We start from the raw sequence: 19,122 nt of genomic DNA on the forward strand, positions 1-19,122 counted from the left end.
CCCTCTCCCGAGGTGAGTACCCCCCAGGGGAACTTTTTTTTTGTTACAGGGCCTCTTTAAATTTGACAGTGAACACTAAAAACACCAGGATATGAAAGCTAAATAAATAATTTCTTATTGAATTATTTTTTACGTTAATATGGAGTTTCATCCCACTTTAAAGGACACCTGAGGGGAGAGGATTATGGAGGCTGCCATTAAAGATGGGCCGAACGGTTCGCCGGCGAACGGTTCGCTGGCGAACGGTTCCAGGCGAACTTTGGGGGTTCGCGTTCGCCTGCATCAGGCGAACTTTTGCGGAAGTTCGATTCGCCCCATAATGCTGTATTGAGCAAAAGTTTTAGCCTCCATTTCACTGTCAGCAGACATGTTATTGTCAAACACCCTCCCTTCAAGCTAGGTCCTTTATACCATTTGACTCAGTTGTCTGCCTACACTAATTAGTTATGGGACAGCTGCTACACACTCTGCTAGGGAGATTTTAATTGGCCTCCCACCTCCCTTCTACCCTTCTACCTATTCCCTCCTCCCGGAGGGAGGAGGGTCTCTTCTGCCAGGGTATTATACTATTTTAAAAACCAGTATACATCATACCATAGCCAGGAATCGAACCCAGATCTCACTGTGTGGTGGGCACGTCACCCTAAGCACTGTACCACTACAGTAGTAAGTGAAGCTAGCCTAAAATGTACCATTTATGCTCAACGCAATAGAACCATTAGGTTGCTTAAAGGAGAACTGTAGTGAGAGGTATATGGAGGCTGCCATATTGATTTCCTTTTAAGCTATACCAGTTGCCTGGCAGCCCTGCTGATCTATTTGGCTGCAGTAATAATAATAATCCAAACATTTGTATAGCACTTTTCTCCTGTCGGACTCAAAGCACTCAAGAGCTGCAGCCACAGGGACGCGCTCAAGAGGCCACCCTGCAGTGTTAGGGAGTCTTGCCTTGAACTCCTTACTGAATAGGTACTTGACCTAGCCAGGATTCAAACCCTGGTCTCCCATGTCAAAGGCAGAGCCCTTAACCAGTACACTATCCAGCCACTGTAGTGTGAATCACACCAGAAACAAGCATGCAGGTAATCTTGTCAGATCTTACAAAAATGTCAAACACCAGATCTGCTGCATGCTTGTTCAGGGTCTAGGGCTAAAAGTATTGGAGGCAGAGGATCTGCAGGATAGCCAGGTAACTGGTATTGCTTAAAAGGAAATCAATATGGTAGCCTCCATATACCTTTCACTACAGTTCTCCTTTAAAGGGAACCTTGACTGAGAGTGATATGGATGTTTCCTGTAAACAATACCAGTTGCCTGGCAGTCCAGCTGATCTTTGTGACTGCAATAGTGGCTGAATCACACCCTGAAACAAGCATGCAGCTAATCCAGTCTGACTTCAGTCACAGCACCTGATCTGCATGCTTGTTCAGGGGCTGTGGCTAAAAGTATTAGAGACACAGGATCAGCAGGCGATTCAGGCAACTGATATTATTTTAAAAGGAAAAATCCATATCCTTCTCCGTTTAGGTTCCCTTTAAGGATTTGTAGCATAAAAGCCAACTCACATTGGCTGGGATTTGAAGTAGCTTAGACAAGGCAAGCCTTAAATTGAACAGTTTATTTAGGCCTGATGCACAGAACTTTCCCAGTGCATTATCTTGTCCTATCTTTTTTTAATCTTATCTACATATAATCTTTTAAGCACCCAACAAGCAAAACATTACATAAAGTAATTAAAAGTAGCATTATTAAAGTAAACTTGATCAGAAATAACTTGTCTTGAGTGTTTATAATGCTTATTGCTTGTAAGGTGCTTTAAAGCTATTTTAGTATGAAGAAGAATAGATATGATTACCCTGTATTTCGCGCCGTATAAGACGCTCCGGAATATAAGACGCACCCAGGTTTAGAGGGCAAAATCCAGGGAAAAAAAAATATATACTAAACCTGGTGCATCCATATTCCAGGAGAGTCTTATACATGTTACCTCTCAAATGTTGTCCTCATGCCTCCAACATTGTTTCCCATGTCTGCCCTAAGTGTCCTCCTGTGTCCCATTGTCTCCCCATGTGTCCTCTGTGTCCCTCATACATGCCCCATGTGTCACCCATGCCTGCCCTATGTGTCCCTCATGCATGCACTATGTGTCCTCTGTGTCCCCAATACCTGCCCCATGTGTCCTCTGTGGCAACCCTGCATGCCCTCTGTGTGTCCCTCATGCCTGCCCCATGTGCCTGTGTCCCCCATGTGTCCTCTGTGTCCCCCATGCATGCCCTGTGTCCTCTATGTGTCCCTAATGCCTGCCCGATGTGCCTGTGTCCCCTTGTGTTACCTATGAATGCCTCATGTCCCTCATGCCTGCCTTTTGTGCCTGTGACCCTGTGTGTGTGTCAACTGTGGCTGCAAGTGATGTGTGCCTCTGCCCTCTCCTGATGCCTGTTAAGTGTGTGGCTGCGTGTCCCCCGCGAGTGTATAGTATGCCCGCTCCCCCCGTGTTCCTTATCTCCCTCCCCCATGTGGTTGCTGGCCCCCCCGGGTGTTAATCTGCAGCGGGCTTACCTCTCCGCCATGCCCGCGAGGATTGGAGACTTCCATCACAGCCGCGCATCTCGCTCTAGTGATCGGCATGTGATGATGACGCAATCATCACATGCCGATCACTAGAGCGAGATGCGCGGCTGTGATGGAAGTCTCCAATCCTCGCGGGCATGGCGGAGAGGTAAGCCCGCTGCAGATTAACACCCGGGGGGGCCAGCAACCACATGGGGGAGGGAGATAAGGAACACGGGGGGAGCGGGCATACTATACACTCACGGGGGACACGCAGCCACACACTTAACAGGCATCTGGAGATGGCAGAGGCACATATCACTTGCAGCCACAGTTGACACGCACAGACAGGGAATTCCCGACGTGGCGGCGGGTCGCGGTCCGTATAGGCGGGCGTTTATATGTCGGGGATTCCCTGCCTTTGCCGTATAAGACGCAGGGACTTTTTCCCCCTATTTTTTGGGGAGAAAAAGTGCGTCTTATACGGCAACAAATACGGTAGATAGCTAGCTCATAAGACAAGTTTGTTTAGGTTGATGTAGAAAGTAAATCATAGGCATGAAATGTTGGAGCTGCCATTGCCAGTTTGTTAATTAGTATCCAGGTGTCCCTTTTTTAGAGAAACAGACCCTACTGTATTTTAAAAACCTATCCTCTTCTACCTCCATCTTTCTATTGCAATTAGGTATTTCTTGCAGAGTCATACCTTATTTGCATTTCAGAAGATGTAGTTACCTGTCACATCCGCCGGCTTGTAGGACCTGGTTCATTGCAGAGGTTAATGGTTTGCATATTAGAGCGGCAGTCTTCTTTGTGGTCTGTTCCTTTACATCCGCATCCCGATTGGTTGATTCCACTTCTCACTGATTGACCATTTTTAGAACATCCTGCTTTATAAGCAGGCTTGATAGTGTTATTTGTGATACTTGCTGCTCAGCATAAAAAATGGTGCATTGCCTAAACCGCAGGCTGTCCCTGATGGATGTGACTTAAACTTTTATTTTGTCTAGTTCCAATTACACTGAAAATGCACTATAGAGTGAAAACTCCCTCCACCCCCTTAAAGGAAAACTATTAAACCAAGTGTTTCTAAAATGACAATGTACAAATTATGTCTTAAGTAGCTGTGTAAACATTTTCTTACTTTTCATGTTAAGTATCAGAGGCAAAAGCTTTAACCTCCTTGGCGGTAACCCCGTGTGTGACACGGGGTAAGCCGCCGGAGGGTGCCGCTCAGGCCCTGCTGGGCCGATTTACATAATTTTTTTTTTGCTGGACGCAGCTAGCACTTTGCTAGCTGAGCCAGCACCCCGATCGCCGCCGCCGCGTGCCCGATCGCCGCTATCCGGTGCGGCGCGCGCCCCCCCCCCCCAGACCCCGAGCGCTGCCTGGCCAATCAGTGCCAGGCAGCGCCGAGGGGTGGATCGGGTCTCCCAATGACGTCGGTGACGACATCCCGCCCCGTCGCCATGGCGACGGGGGAAGCCCTCCAGGAAATCCCGTTCTTTGAACGGGATTTCCTGATCGGTGATCGCCGAAGGCGATCGAAGCGGGCAGGGGGATGCCGCTGAGCAGCGGCTATCATGTAGCGAGCCCTCGGCTCGCTACATGATTAAAAAAAATTTTTTTTAAAAAAAACTGCTGCGCTTCCCCCTGGCGGTATTTTTCATACCGCCAAGGGGGTTAAATCATTGTGTGTAGGATTTAGCCCTATTGAAACAAATCCTTCTCAAAAGGGGTGTCCGCTTCAATGCACAGCTAGTGTTGTTTTTTTGCATATCAGACTACAGAGTATTTTTCTTTGAAAGCAAAAAAAAAAAAGTATGAACAACTGTGGTGTCACAGACAATTACAGATGTTTATAACAAGTTATATTTCAGATTTGAAAGACAGGCATCTGCTGAGAGCTTTCTCTCACACACACAGGGTTAAAAGATGTACTGTGAGGGAAATCCCCCTCCCCCAATAGCTCACTCTGCCCTCAAATTTGAGCAGACTTGCCATCAGTTTAGAGTGAAAGGAATTTGATACAGTAAAGAAAAGAGATAAGCAAGTCAAATGTATACATCATTATTTACCAGCATTTCAGGAACTGTCTCAACCCCAGAAACCCCAAAACATGTTAATCCTTTAAATAAATGTCAAAAATTAGGTATCAGAATGAGATTAAATATTAAAATAATAGGATTAAAAAGTTGAAATATTAACTGAGTAAAGTCTGAGCTGCCTATGGAATCTGTGGCTTTTTGGAAATTGTAAGTTCAAAAATGTTGGTTAATAGTTTGTAGGTAATAGTCCAATAGTACAAAGGGGTTGTGCCAGGTCCAATAGGCTAGCGGATGTATCCAGGGATGGATGAATCAGCAAAGACTTTTAACCCTCTCTCTGCTGGGTGGAGATTGTAATGAGACATGATCCAGTTCCGTCCCCCTCATTTGAGCAAAAAGAGTTATGAAATGTCTGTAAATATCATATGTTGGTGGCACTCCATCAGGCAATGTCAATGCCAATAATAGTTTCAGGCTTGTCTGGTCAATGACTATAGGTCAGGCTGTATGCCCATATGACTGACCTTTAGCCCAGCCCGTAACACCTGCGAAAACTCCTACCTAACACAACACTACAATACACCCTGCGGGTAGATGTAGCATACAGACTGGCAGATAGTAATCCACCAACAGAACCTGATAACTTAGCAATGCAATGGGCACAGTATTCACAAGTATATATGTTATAGTCACAGGAGGCCTAGAGGATGAGGCAATCCAGACGAATGAGTCAGATAACTGCAGAGACAGATGTTCCAGAATGGTAAGGCAGTCCAGATATACTTCCCAGAGATAACACTGTCAAGGTAAGCTGTGGTCAGTGCAGGCAGTGTTCATGCAAGTCCGTGTCCAAGCAGAGGTCAAGCCAGGCATCCAGCAAGCATAGTCCAGGTATCAGGCAGCAGTCGGCAACAGGAATCAATCAGAAGTTAGCGTGGTCTGGATACAAGGCAATAGTCGGCTACAGGAATCAATCAGAGGTTAGCGTGGTAAGGATACAAGCAGTAATCAGCAACAGGAAACAATAAGTAAGAGAGCGCATACCCAGCAACAAGCCACAGCTAATGCTATTATGGGCGATGACTGTGGGGCGCTCTCTGAGTTTAAATACAAGGACTAACCAATCAACACAAAGCAGAATTGAAACAATACCAATCGTTGTTCAGCGTGTCAGCTGATCAGCTGATACACAGGCCACACATGCACTACTGTTTACATCTGCGGAGCGCGTACTGGGAGCACGTCCTCCACTTATCCAATAGCGTCTGAGAGCCACCCTGCGCTCCAGTGACGTCAGCGGCTCGCCGAGACCTGGAAGTCTGAGCTGCAGCCCGGGTCTCGGCGTTCTGTCACCGCCAATACACTGCAGACCTTACACATGGTTTTATCAGGTTCTCTGGTGTTCATAGGTATCAAACATGGTGTAGTTATTATGTTTTATAATAGAGAATCCCCATATGTCTGTGTCAGAATGTACTAGAACAGTGTTTCCCAACCCTGTACTCAGGCCCACCAACAGTGTATGTTTTGTGGAAATCCACAGAGGTAGTCAATCAGCTCTGCTGAGACATTAATTACCTAACCTGTGAATGTTTGTTGTTGTCTGAAAAACATGTGCTGTTGGTGGGCCTTGAGGACAGGGTTGGGGAACTCTGTACTAGAAGGATGATTATTGGTTTTACACATCCATGTTCTGTCCAGCAACAATCCCACAAATGTTCATATAAATGGCATTAATCGAAGTATGGAAATATTATAGAAAAATGTATTATTTATTCCTAGGTTAACTAAAATTGTCATCCAATCCATCCAATCCATCAATCCATCCCGCTCTGCCCCCCTTTGACAGGTTGAAGCAAGATTTATATGTCCAGAGAGCAACCAATAGACTTCATTCTTTGCTTTACTGGTCACAACCCAGAGACTGTGTTGCTGCATTGACAGTACTTCTATTTGTTTAACAGAGGACATTATCTTAGTGGATACTGTATTCCTTGGATAATCTTTTATCCACCATTGTGTTTTAGATAGAGTGAGCGCATATTTTTATATTCATATTCCCCTTTGACATCTGTTTGCTATGCTCTTTGAAGCTTTGTAAACTTAACAAGCTGACACATCATTGCATTCCAGCGGTGTGTTTAAAACCCTCCTGGCGGTTAATTAAAACTGCCAGGGGGCAGCGCAGCACTATTTAAATTTTTTTTTTTTTTAAACATGTAGCTAGCCTAGCGCTAGCTACATGACAGCCGCTACCCTCTTCGATCACCTCCGGCAATCAAGCCCGTCCGGAAATCCCGTTCTGAACGGGATTTCCATTAGGGCTTCCCAGTCACCATGGCGACGGGCGACGTCATTTATGTCGTGACGTCAAAGGGAGTCCCGATCCACCCCTCAGCGCTGCCTGGCACTAATGGGCCAGGCAGCGCACGGGGACGGGGGGGGGGGGGGGGGGGGCGGCGCAGCGAACTGTGGCTAATCAGCGCAGAGCAGCGGCGATCGGAGTGCACACGCAGCTAGCAAAGTGCTAGCTGCGTGTAGAAAAAAATAAATAATGCAAATCGGCCCAGCAGGGCCTAAGAAATCCTCCTGCGCGGCATAGCCCGAGCTCAGCTCGGGCTTAACGCCAGGAAGGTTAACTTTCAGGGAGAACAAGGGATGATTAGCATATTCAGCAGTGATGCACCTCAGAGTTCACTCTAACTTGAATAATCGCAGATGCCTCCTGTTTTAAGAAGGCAAATAGCTGTTCTGATTGGTGTGGCTCAAGAACTATTATAAGCAGAGTCCCAGCATTGCAGCCAGATCTCCGCCATTTTCAGTATGAGATCACAATTGGCCACTTCAGTGTTTCTCCAAAAATAAGTTAAGTTTAATTAAACTTTGCTGAGCTACACCCCTTGCTGAACACACAGCGTGTCTGTGATGTCTGATTAACTCACTCACTTGGCCTCTGCCTGTTCAACGTGTTATGTTCATCACGTTTTTTGATATGTATTGTTGCAGAGCTAAAGCAACGCTGTTTAAACAAGAATGTGTGAAAGTTCTGGCTCTCTCCCAGTGGATAAACACAGGTGCAATCAAAACATTTTTTCCTAAAGCGACCATTGATAGGCTAACCCTGGGATAATTTTAAGAAGTGCTCATCCTAAAAGATCCTGCTAATCATTAATGCAGTCTCAAACTTTTCACCTTGGAGGAACCCTTCCTATAATATTCAGATCTCAGGGAACCCCTGTATTAGTGGAGTGGGTATTTATTTTGCAGTAGGCACGGTCTTTAAAAGATGTGGCTAAAAACGTTTTAAAACTTTAACAGCCTCCTTGTTTAGCCCCCTCCATGTTCCTCCTCTATAGTGCTCTCTATTTTAGTAGCCAGTGCAAGTATTTCTTATTATAGCTCCCACAATTATAGTGCTCCCTTATAATAGGGATCTTAATTAATATCATCGTTTTTTATGAGTACATATTATGTAGGCGTCGGGCAGCTTGGCACAGGGTGAGCCGAATGACGGCTCTTCCTGCTGGCGATAAACTCCCCGGCGGCTTAAATACTATTCCTTCTCTGAGTTGTAGCAATTCGGAGGAAGATGTAATTCGGGGTCTGGTGATTGCCATATCCCCAAATTACTCTTACGCACTCCGTGCAGCATAGAACTAGTGCTATGGATGCGCTCAGCTTCGAGGCTTTGGTGCTGAGCGCCGAGATGAACTGATTCATTTTTTTATTACTTTTTATCATACTGATTCCCAATGTGGCCCTTCTTTTTATAGATGAGCCAAGGAGGCACTCTTTCACCAACCCAACTGAAGCCAGTCTCACTGGAAGGAGAAATGACAGGGAACCTCTGCAATGTCCTCAAGGAACCCTGGTGATTAATGTCTGACTTTCTGCCTTAGTTATAAAACAAGGCAGTGGCTTGTTGTTCCTACAGTCTATATGCTTACAGTTAGACATGTTGAGTAGAAAGTTCTGGGGTAGATTTATCAGAACTAGTGCAAGGAATACTGGAGGAGAACTGATGCAAAAATGGAGAAGATGTCCAGATAAAGGATTCTGATTGGCTGCTCTGAGCTTCCTCACCACTTCTACACCGGTTTTGCAACAGATTTGTTTCAATTATTCATGCACGTATCTGCCCCACTATGAATGCCACTGCAAGGGATATTTTGCTTACATCTCACAGGCTTTCAATGAATATTGTTAGAGCTGGATTTTGGCAAAGATCACAATAGGCATTCCCTATAGGCAGAGTTTGAGTAAGGTATAATAGCATTCTAGGCACAACACAAGCTTAGACTTGCCCGGTTTGTCATTCCTGCAGAGAAATGGAGAGGGAGTTCAAAGGAGCTGCCAGCCAAGATCCTGGTTCTAGACATCCATCAAGGTTGCCTTGTGAAGGATCTAGAATTGCCTTAAAGCAGGAGGATTAGCCATACTAGGGAAAATAAACACATATATAAGTAGATAAATACTTGATCTACTTACATAACACATGTATTGTACTGTCCACGTTTTGATTTCAGTGAATGTTATATAGTAAATGAAGAGAATTCTGTCCCTGGTGGGAACCATGTCTTTTGCCCACAGTTTAGGCTAAATCCTGATGTAATTTCTGCCCTTTACTTTTTTTTTCTTTTCTCCTCCAAGTCACCTCAGCCTTGCTTGTAAACACAAGTGAGCAGGGGGTTGTGTTTCAGAGAGGCAGCCAGGCAGGGGAAAAAATGGAAGAGGTGGAATATATTATAGATAAAAAGAACTCCCAGCATGCAACTGTTTGGCACTGACTACCAAAGGTCCAGTGCTCCTTAAGCATGGGATAACTCCAAATCATAACAGCAGAAAAAGTTTTGAAAGTTTTGAATGCAGGATTAGAATCTTATCACTTAATACACTCAGACCAGTTGCTGTTGAAATTTGCTTTTTATGGTGACAATCCCGCTTTAACACGTTTCTGTATATAAGAGCTGCACATGAAAATGGGTCTTCTGCACGTAGGGGCCTGCTGGAATAGGAAGTGTGGTGTCCTTCAATGAGGTGGACTACTGCACCTAGAGGGTTGCACATAAAAGAGTAGTTAGAGAAAGAAAGAACTGCACCATCCAGTCTGTTTCCAAAGTTGAGGCTGGTTTATTGTATTCCACACAAAAGTAGTCCCAAACTATTTAGCTTCATCAAAGCAGGAAGTTACCCCTATAATACATTGCAAGTGAATATGCAAATCATAATGGTACTGATTTTCCATGACATCACTGGTTCCTCTATGACACAGCCTCTTTTTAGGACAACTTTGCCCAAAAAAGGTAATTACCAATGCACAAAATGGGGCAACTTACCCTAATCAAATTCTGCTTCACATCAACAGCAAAACAAATGTGAGCATATGTAATATATCTGCATAGATTGTTTGTGACACATAATTATTTCTCACATTCCCTTGTCCAGTAGGTCTCATTTTATGCTTATATATTTCTACCTAGAAAATATATTATCTGCTTGTCAATGGTATCTGACGTCTATTATTATATGCTTGACATAAGTAAAATATGCATGTCATTCATTGATATCTGCACATTAGAGTTTGCCTTTCATACCTGCTTAAGAAAACAGATGTGTGCCTTCTTAAAACAGAAAGTATTTACGATTGTTCAGGTTAGAGTGAGCTCTGAGATGTCTCCTAGTGCATCACTGCTGAATATGCAAAGCAACCATTGTTGTCCTTGTATGCTAAACACACCTCAAGATCTGTTGATCTAACATGCATACAGATTGTTTCTGATTGGTTTCTGATTGATTGGTTGGTCCTCATCAGTGCATGGCATGGATTAATATGGCTGTATGGAATAAGAGTTGAAACACGCAGAGTTACAGAGTACCCAACAAGTTCATGGTGAGCCATAACTCCGAGAAGTGTGTAAGGGGCTACAAAGAACCCAAAAAGTCCTTTTACTAAGATGCTATGCAAAACAGAAGTTTTTGCGCTTATTCAGGTTGGAGTGAGATCTGAGATGTAACACAGTGCATCACTTTTTTGTTGTTGTCCCTGAAAGCTAGCCACACCTCCAGAACCGCTGTCAGCTTGTTAACTGTACAGAGCCACAATAATCCAACATGCATACAGACTGTTTCGGATTGTAGCACCAGAGCTTTTTTGGTCCTTTGTAGCCCCTTACACACTCCTGGGAGTTCTGGTTCACCATGAGCTTGCTAGGTACTCTGCATACCTGCTTAGTAAAGTATATAATTTCAGAGGTTTGTTTTCATATTTTTTATTTTACATTTTTAGTTTACATCTTTTCCTTAGGAGCACATGTGACAGTGTAGCCATAAGGTGGCCACACACCATACAATTTTTTAAATATCTGTTCAATTTAAGAATTGCAATCAATTTTTCTGACTGATTGTAACATTTCAAAAATATGACCAATATACCACACACGCATGTCCAATTTTCCCCCCAATTATTATAAAAATGATTGGAAACTCTGGCAAAATTGCTAGGGTGTGCATATTAATAAATTGACAATCCAACACACACCACACAATCTTCAGAAAGATTGAAGAAAAATATCTGGCATTCCGGATCGATTAAAATCGAAGAAAACTGGAAATACGATCTGATTTTTCAGTCGAATGAAAAAAAAACTTTAGATTTTTTTCGGGAGATCCGATCGTTTTTATCGAATTACCGTACAATCGGATCATTTTATTGTATCGTGTGTGGCCACCTTTAGAACTGCAGTGGTGCTTGTCTGTGGCCCACCAAACATATGAGGCAATGGCCTCAATTCACTAAGCTTATCTCCTGTCTTTAATAACGTTTCTATAGTTATTACCATGGTGACGAGGCATGTAGGATTCAGGAAACATTTTATCTCAGGCATACCTAAAGTTAACTCTGCTGTCTTTAAGTTAACTCTTCAATCCTTAAAATAACTCCAGAGTTAAAGACAGGTTGTTAATTAACTGCAGGTGAAAATGACTACAGAGGAGGTAACTTAACTACAGAGGAGGTCACTTAAGGAATGAAGAGGTAAAATAACTCTCTCACTGTGTGGAGGTACGTTTTCTCTTGCCTTATTATCTCCAGCATGATCTTAGTGAATTGAGGCCACTGTATGAGTAAATCAGGTAAACTGTGACCTAAATTCACATATTTTTCTGTTATGTCTAATTTTTTGTGACCACACCAGGGTGCTCTTTTTACATTACACGTCTATCATTTCTTTAGTGCCCAGAGGTAGGCCAAGGACCTACAAGCAGTGCTTTTCTGAACGCTTGTGATTTGAAAAGCTAATGCAATGCCATGTGTGTAATCCCACTTGATGCATGTGATTTTCAAAAAAAAAAATCACCCATAGCATTACAATAGCTTTACAAATCACAAGCACTTAGAAAATCTCTGCTAGTGGGTACCAGGACTTACTCTGGAATTTCTGGAAAATTAAAAGGAACCCGAGGTGAGAGACTTATGGAAGCTGCCATATTTATTTCCTTTTAAACAATACCAGTTGCATGGCAGTCCTGCTGATCTTTCTGGTCAGTAGATTCTAAATCACAGAACCAAACGAGCATGCAGCTAATCTTGTCAGATTTTGTCATAGACATCTTATCGGGGTCTCTGGCTAAATGTATTAGAGGCAGAGGATTAGCAAGACAGCCAGGCAACGTGCATTGTTTAAAATGAAATAAACATGTCAGCCTCCATATGCCTCTCACCTTGGGTTCCCTTTAACCACACCCCTGAAGGAAAGCGTTTTGAGCTCTGTGAGCTGCATAGTTTCTACAGAACTATCAACCAGTTTTGATACTATTCTTAGGCATAGCTGATGAAGACTAGAGCTCGTCTCCGGCTTGCAGAATGTGATTCATCATTTATTTTAGGTTTGAACAAGCAGTACTTTTATATGGCTATGCTGTTTATTGTATGCTTATCTATCAAAGCAGATTCTAAGGTAAAACTCGGATGAAACTCTTGCAAGCGAAGACTTTGTTTATATCTCACTGGAGAGAGTTTCTGAAATTAGGCCTGTCCTTGTAAATAACTACTGGTAAAACATCGTAACTGAACATCCATATTTCACCAGATGTCTCTAGTGTTTCTCTTGGTTCTGACCAATACAAAGCTAATCTCTTTGCCGACAACATTTGGTTGATTTTAACTGACCCTCATACTTCAAATTTACTCAGACTGATTCAAATTTTTTCCAGCATTTTCGGCTTTAAAGAAACTTGAGCACCTGTACATCAAAAGATATAAAATTAAACTCCCCTTAAGGGCCCTTTTTTCACTGCCGTTCGCTTGTGGCGTAGTTGACGGATGCGGAGAGCGATCGCAATGGGAATCGTGCAAGCCAGCGACAAAAGAGGCAAGTGATCAAAAAAGACGCATACTAGCAGGGCGGAGCCGAGGCAGAGGCAAGAGAGGCTCCTGCCTCGGGGCACAGTGTAGTAAGGGGCGCAAAGCTCACTCAGCTATCATTCCACTACTGTGTTTGAAGCAGAGAGAAATAAGAAAATGGGATACATTGCAGTGATTGAAAGCCAATTAACAAGAGATTAAGGTGTATGGGGCCCTGGGCTGCCTCTTAGTCCAATAGCAATCAGTGTGTGATGGCTGGGGTAGGAGGGATGGAGGGACGTACTTTGGTGTCTCAGCCTTGGGTGCTGGAGGATCTCTGCATACTAGTGGGAAATAAGTACAGTGATTTACATGCAAATCACGGTGCTCTAGTGCAAAGTTCCCCAACCCTATCCTTAAGGCCCACCAACAGTGCATGTTTTGCAGAAAACCACAAACATGCACAGGTGAGATAATTAATGCCACAGCAAAGTTGATAAACTACTTCTGGATTTCCACAAAAAATGCACTGTTGGTGGGCCTAAGGACAGGGTTGGGGAACACTGCTCTAGCCATTGGCAAAATGGCTGTAAACTGCTTTTTGAAGTGGATCACAGCTAGTGGAAAAGGACCTTAAGGGAGTTAACCATTAGAAGAGGGGGTTGGGGTGAGACAGGGCTGTCCCTCTAACTTTCCATCCATATTGGGTTCACCATCTTGACCAGGGAGTGACCTCAGAGACCGCAGTTTCAAGCCTCCAGCAGTGTTGTGCACTCTTCCCCTTTATTTCCCCTTTTCATGTTAGATGATTCTTCCTCACTCATAGAGTCAACCTTAGTGCTTTCCCCAACAGTTCCACAGTGTTGTTATGTTTATAATTGGGTAGGCTGACTCCAGTGAGGGCACAACGTATTTACTAAGTGATAAGGATTTGATCAGGGATGTTGTCATTCTCCCAGTCCCATCCTTCTGCTAACCGTAACCTGTCATCCATACTGATAATCTGAATTCTGACACCTAAACCTCAGGCTGGGTTCTTGCTGTATGGATGCACACCGGCTCATTCATAGCAGACGCACTTAGGATATGCTGTGTTCCGTCATTCACATTACTTTCCGTTGTGCATCCAGTCCGCTTATTTATCTACCTGTCCAGTTCACCTGCTGCCTTCCACTTGGTTCCACCCCTGCTCAGGTCCACTGCAGGGGAAAACACTGGCATACAGATTGGAGCCCCAACAGAGGCATATGAGGCTCCCCATTGAATTGAAGCAGACCAATGGGAATCCTCCCCTCCACTAGGAAAGATTATCATTGGTCCACTACTCAGTGAATAAATGAGAATTATCCTTCCTTGGGAGAGAGGATTCCCATTGGTCTGTTGCAATCCAATTGTGAGTCCCATTCTTCTGCTAGGGCTTTGATCTGTGTACCCTGCTGTGCACCTGTCAGGATCTCTCCTGTAGCATGTTCTGTCGGTTGCAGTTCTGACTTATCTACTTGCATTCGCAATAAGGCTGGTTTCACACCAGGATGTTGCGTTTTAGGGGACGTTATGGTTGCATAACGTGCCCCTAACGAAACGCCTGGTGCTCTCTGCTGTGGACGTCAGAGTGAGCCGCGTTGTGCAGCTCACTCTGGTGTCTGTGATGCCGCGATGCGTACTCTTGGACGCATGCGGCATCACGTGGTCCCGCCCAGCCAATCGCCGCACAGAGCGGCCGCTCCAGGAAGTAAACACTGTACGTCACACCCTGCAGTGAATATTAATTAGCCATGTGCCTGGCCGCTCTACGCTCCTCCCCAATGTTACTGAGCATGTGCAAGCAGTCTAACGCGGCTCTGCCGCTTATAAAGTACTGCATGCAGTACGTTGTCTTATGGCGCAGCGTTACTAAGTAACGCAACGTGGGCACTGTGAACAGCCCATTGATTTTTCATTGCTGTGCGGTGGGCTGCGTTACAGGCTGCTCTAACGTGCGCCTGTAACGTCCCACTGTGAAACCAGCCTAAGTCTCATTGGCCTCAATTCACTAAGCTTATCTCCTGTCTTTAATAACTCTTCTAGAGTTATCAGCATGGTGACAAGGCATGTAGTATTCTGGAAACATTTTACCTCAGGCAAACCTAAAGTTAACTCTTCTGTCTTTAAGTTAACTCTTCAATCCTTAAAATAACTCCAGAGTTAAAGACAGGCTGTTTATTAACTGCGTGTGAAAATAACTACAGAGGAGGTAAATTAACTACAGAGGAGGTAAATTAACTACAGAAGAGGTAACTTAAGGAATGAAGAGATAAAATCCCTTTCGCTGATCGGACACCCCCCCCCCCGGAGAAAAGCCGACAGCGTCTCTTCAGACGCTGCGGCTTTTCTGAGCTCTGGTCTCCTTTCTTCTGCCTGGGAGCGAGATCGATCGCTCCCAGGACTTTTTGATTCTGGCCATCTTGTGGCCAAATAGCAAATTACACCCAAAAAAAAAAAGTTTTAAAGAGAACCCGAGGTGGCTTTGTATAACGTTAGTGGGGCACAGAGGCTGGTTGGGCACACTAACACCAGCCTCTGTTGCCCCATTGTGTGTGTCAAAGACCCCCCTGCTCGCCGCTATACCCCCGCAATGCTGGCGACACGCAGCGTGTCGCCAGCACAATGTTTACCCTAGCGCTGTCTGTCAGCGCCGCTCCGCCGCCTCCTCCGCATCGCCGCTACCCGCCCTCGTCCCTTCCCTCACGCTGATTGGAGGGAAGGGACGAGGGCGGGTAGCGGCGATGCGGAGGAGGCGGGGGAGCGGCGCTGACAGACAGCGCTAGGGTAAACATTGTGCTGGCGACGCGCTGCGTGTCGCCAGCACTGCGGGGAGGATAGCGGCGAGCAGGGGGGTCTTTGACACACACAATGGGGCAACAGAGGCTGGTGTTAGTGTGCCCAACCAGCCTCTGTGCCCCACTAACGTTATACAAAGCCACCTCGGGTTCTCTTTAAGAATAAACCTATAAATATATTAAAAAAAACCCTGTTTACCTCCCACACCAAAAAATACCCACATACAAGTTTAAATAAAAAAAAAAAAAAATTACAATAATAAAAAAAAAACAAAAAAACATAAATAGTTACCTAAGGGTCTGAACTTTTTAAATATTCATGTCAAAGGAGTATATCAATATGATTTAATAAATTATGGGCTTCTAAACAGTGATGGACGCAAAACGGAAAAAATGCACCTTTATTTCCAAATAAAATATTGTCGCCATACATTGTGATAGGGACATAATTTTAACGGTGAAATACCCGGGGCATATGGGCAAATACAATACGTGAGTTTTAATTATGGAGGCATGTATTATTTTAAAACTATAATGGCTGAAAACTGAGAAATAATGAATTTTTTTCCATTTTTTTCTTATTCTTCCTGTTAAAATGCATTTACAGTAAAGTGGCTCTTAGCAAAATATACCACCCACAGAAAGCCTAATTGGTGGCGGAAAAAACAAGATATAGATCAATTAATTGTGATGAGTAGTGATAAAGTTATTGGCAAATGAATGGGGGATAAAAGTTGCTCGGATGTAAAAAAATTTCAACCCTTCGGGCTTAAGTGGTTAAACTTGTTTCTTGCTTGGACGTTTACTGTATCCGTAGGGATACAGTCCTTCTGATCCTGATAGCTTGGATTCTGCCATCAACACGTTGGTGACTGGTTGTATTCCTTCTTGCCTTGTTCTTGAGGATGTAACTAAAGCAGCGGTTGCCATTAGTTATGCTCCTACCTGTTAGTCTTGGCTATGTCAGTGTGAATGTTTGCCGTCGCTGGGGCAGTGACTAGATTGGCAAAGCATTCCGTCTGTCTGTCTGTTGGTTGTCTTGTTAATTGGTATTACTTGTGCTTTAGCTAGTTTCTTGATAAATATATATGCAGATCTGTGATATATATTTATCCGTTAGTTGAGCCGTTTGTTATTTTTCTGAATTAATGTGTATGACCTTAGCCTGTTACCGACTTCGATTCCGCCTAGACCATTGTACCGCAGCCATCTGATCTAACGTGTATGACCCTAGCCTGTTACCGACTACATCTGTTGTGTATTGTACCACTTAGCATCTAGTGTTATAGGCGATATCGGAAGCCCAGAGTTGCAGTTGCTCTGGGAAATCTTGCTCCCTTGTTCATTACTCCTGTGGCCACCTGTGGAGCTTCTTCCATTACCCAGCTACATAGTCTTGAGCACACACACTGACACTGAAAGTATACCCCCCAAGCATTGCAGCACCCAAGTGAAGTAGCCAGCAGTAACAGTGGAACTGAATGCAATGGCATTCAGCTAAACATAACTCTAATCTGTATGAGATTAGGGTTAAGTTTAGCTGCAGTAAAATATTTGTAATATTTACAAATATTTTACTGACTAAAATTGACATTCGAAAATAGTGCAATATCGGTAAATGTTACCAATATTCTACTATTGCTATATCTCGGCGCCCACATTCCGTTGTGCCTTTATTTCACATCTATAGAGGTTAATGAGTTGTTGGATCACTCGCTCTTCTCCTCTAGGAGGAATAACAGGAAGGATGTATCTAGGACTGGTCAAATGACTACACATTGTGCATTTGGGTTAAATGTATACTGGGACATTTTTACTGTACATTTGTAGGGAAAAGGGAGAAGATGGGTGCTCAGTCTGAAGCTGAGGTTTAACATAGTAAAACAAACTCTTTACATGATGCCGTTGTGTAAAGTCCCCATTATTAATTTCTGAAAACTGCCCAGCCCACGTGTATATTCCTTTGGTATTTATAGTGCATCAATATGTATCGGCTTTCCTGTTGTGTAATTATTACTGTAGCTTACCACCTACTTTATTGATCACTTTGCTCCAGGCGCGACCTTCTACATTTCATCTGGGCCATGCAGAGTTCAGTGAGAATTGTCTGTCTGTACTAGTGGCCGTCAGATGACCCTCGGCGCACAGTAGACGCCAGAATCTGCTAATGATGCCCAAGTTCACTGAGCAGAAAATGCTGTCTAAGTGTGGGTGGCCAATTTATACCGTTCTGTATTTTCCCTGAACGCACTCAAGAGAATCCATTGAAACAGACAAAACATTACCTGCCTTTGATATTCAGCACAAAAGAGGCAGCATATTAATCAAAGCTTTTCTTTTAATATCGAACACGTCAGATTCAAACAAATGCTTTCCAATTATAAGAGACTCACAGACGTATTTAATAACATTGAGAAAATTACAATAATCTTTTAATTAGGCTAACTGTGGTGAGCAAAGATCTGATGGTTTGCAATGTGCTTCTAAAGCCGGATGAAAAACAAATATAACTTTATTGGGTTTCTTCTTCCTCTGAGCATCTGCACGCTCTATGCTGCCCTCCGGAGGCCCCTGATGACATGACATGCATTAAGAGATCGAGAGTAAAATGTCAGTGCAAAATGTGCAGATGCCAGGAGCAAGAAAAAGCCTGATACATCGTGAACATGGACTAGTTAGATATAACAGTGCTCCTGTGCTTACTCTACAGAATGTTGAAGGAGAGGGTAGTCTAGCTATACTGTAGGGAAAAGGTTTGCAACTATGACACAAGGGGGGGGGGGGGGGGGACTTGAGGCACCATGATACTTTTGTTAAGGTGCCTGGGCCACTAGTATTATGCCCTTGCCCAAGCTGTATAAAATTAGCATCACATTTTTATCAACTTTGAATTATTAAGATTTTACAGACCATCATAAAATTATTTTTCATTAATTTTAAAAAAAACTTGATCTTTTTTAAATGAGCCATACTTAGATGTGTAGCGTATTACCTATGCAGGTTAGGAGTCTGAGGGGGGTTCCAAAGAGGTGTATTGTTGATATGACTGAAGAAGTAGAATTGAAATTGAAAATAATGTTGGCCCTGACTTAAAACAGAATGTTCCCTTTGATTATAAAATGATGCGTAATACTGATTTATGTTATAGCATTAATGGTAATCCAAGATATAAAAGGGTCGGCACCACCAAGTAGTAGTTATAGCTCTTTATTCAGCAGTAACAGACGCTGTTTCGGGCTAAACAGCCCTTTATCAAACCGCTCAATCAAGTGTACAAAACCACCACCTTATATACACCCCCACTAAGTGGGTGGCAACACGGGCGGACCTGATGGGGAACTTCAAATGAGATATTACACAGTAA

At 43.7% G+C, this 19,122-nt stretch overlaps 1 long non-coding RNA gene across 1 annotated transcript in view; it reads right to left on the reverse strand.

Annotated features, from left to right (window-relative positions):
- Window positions 1-9,513: 9,513 nt before the first annotated feature.
- Window positions 9,514-19,122, reverse strand: part of LOC137518247 (uncharacterized) — a 70,120-nt gene continuing 60,511 nt past the window's right edge. Inside the window, exon 3 of the long non-coding RNA XR_011020771.1 lies at window positions 9,514-9,649. This is a non-coding gene — a long non-coding RNA (uncharacterized lncRNA). The remainder of the gene's footprint in view (window positions 9,650-19,122) is intronic.

This window comes from Hyperolius riggenbachi, chromosome 5 (genome assembly GCF_040937935.1).
Source record: "Hyperolius riggenbachi isolate aHypRig1 chromosome 5, aHypRig1.pri, whole genome shotgun sequence".
Classification (NCBI taxonomy): Eukaryota; Metazoa; Chordata; class Amphibia; order Anura; family Hyperoliidae; genus Hyperolius; species Hyperolius riggenbachi.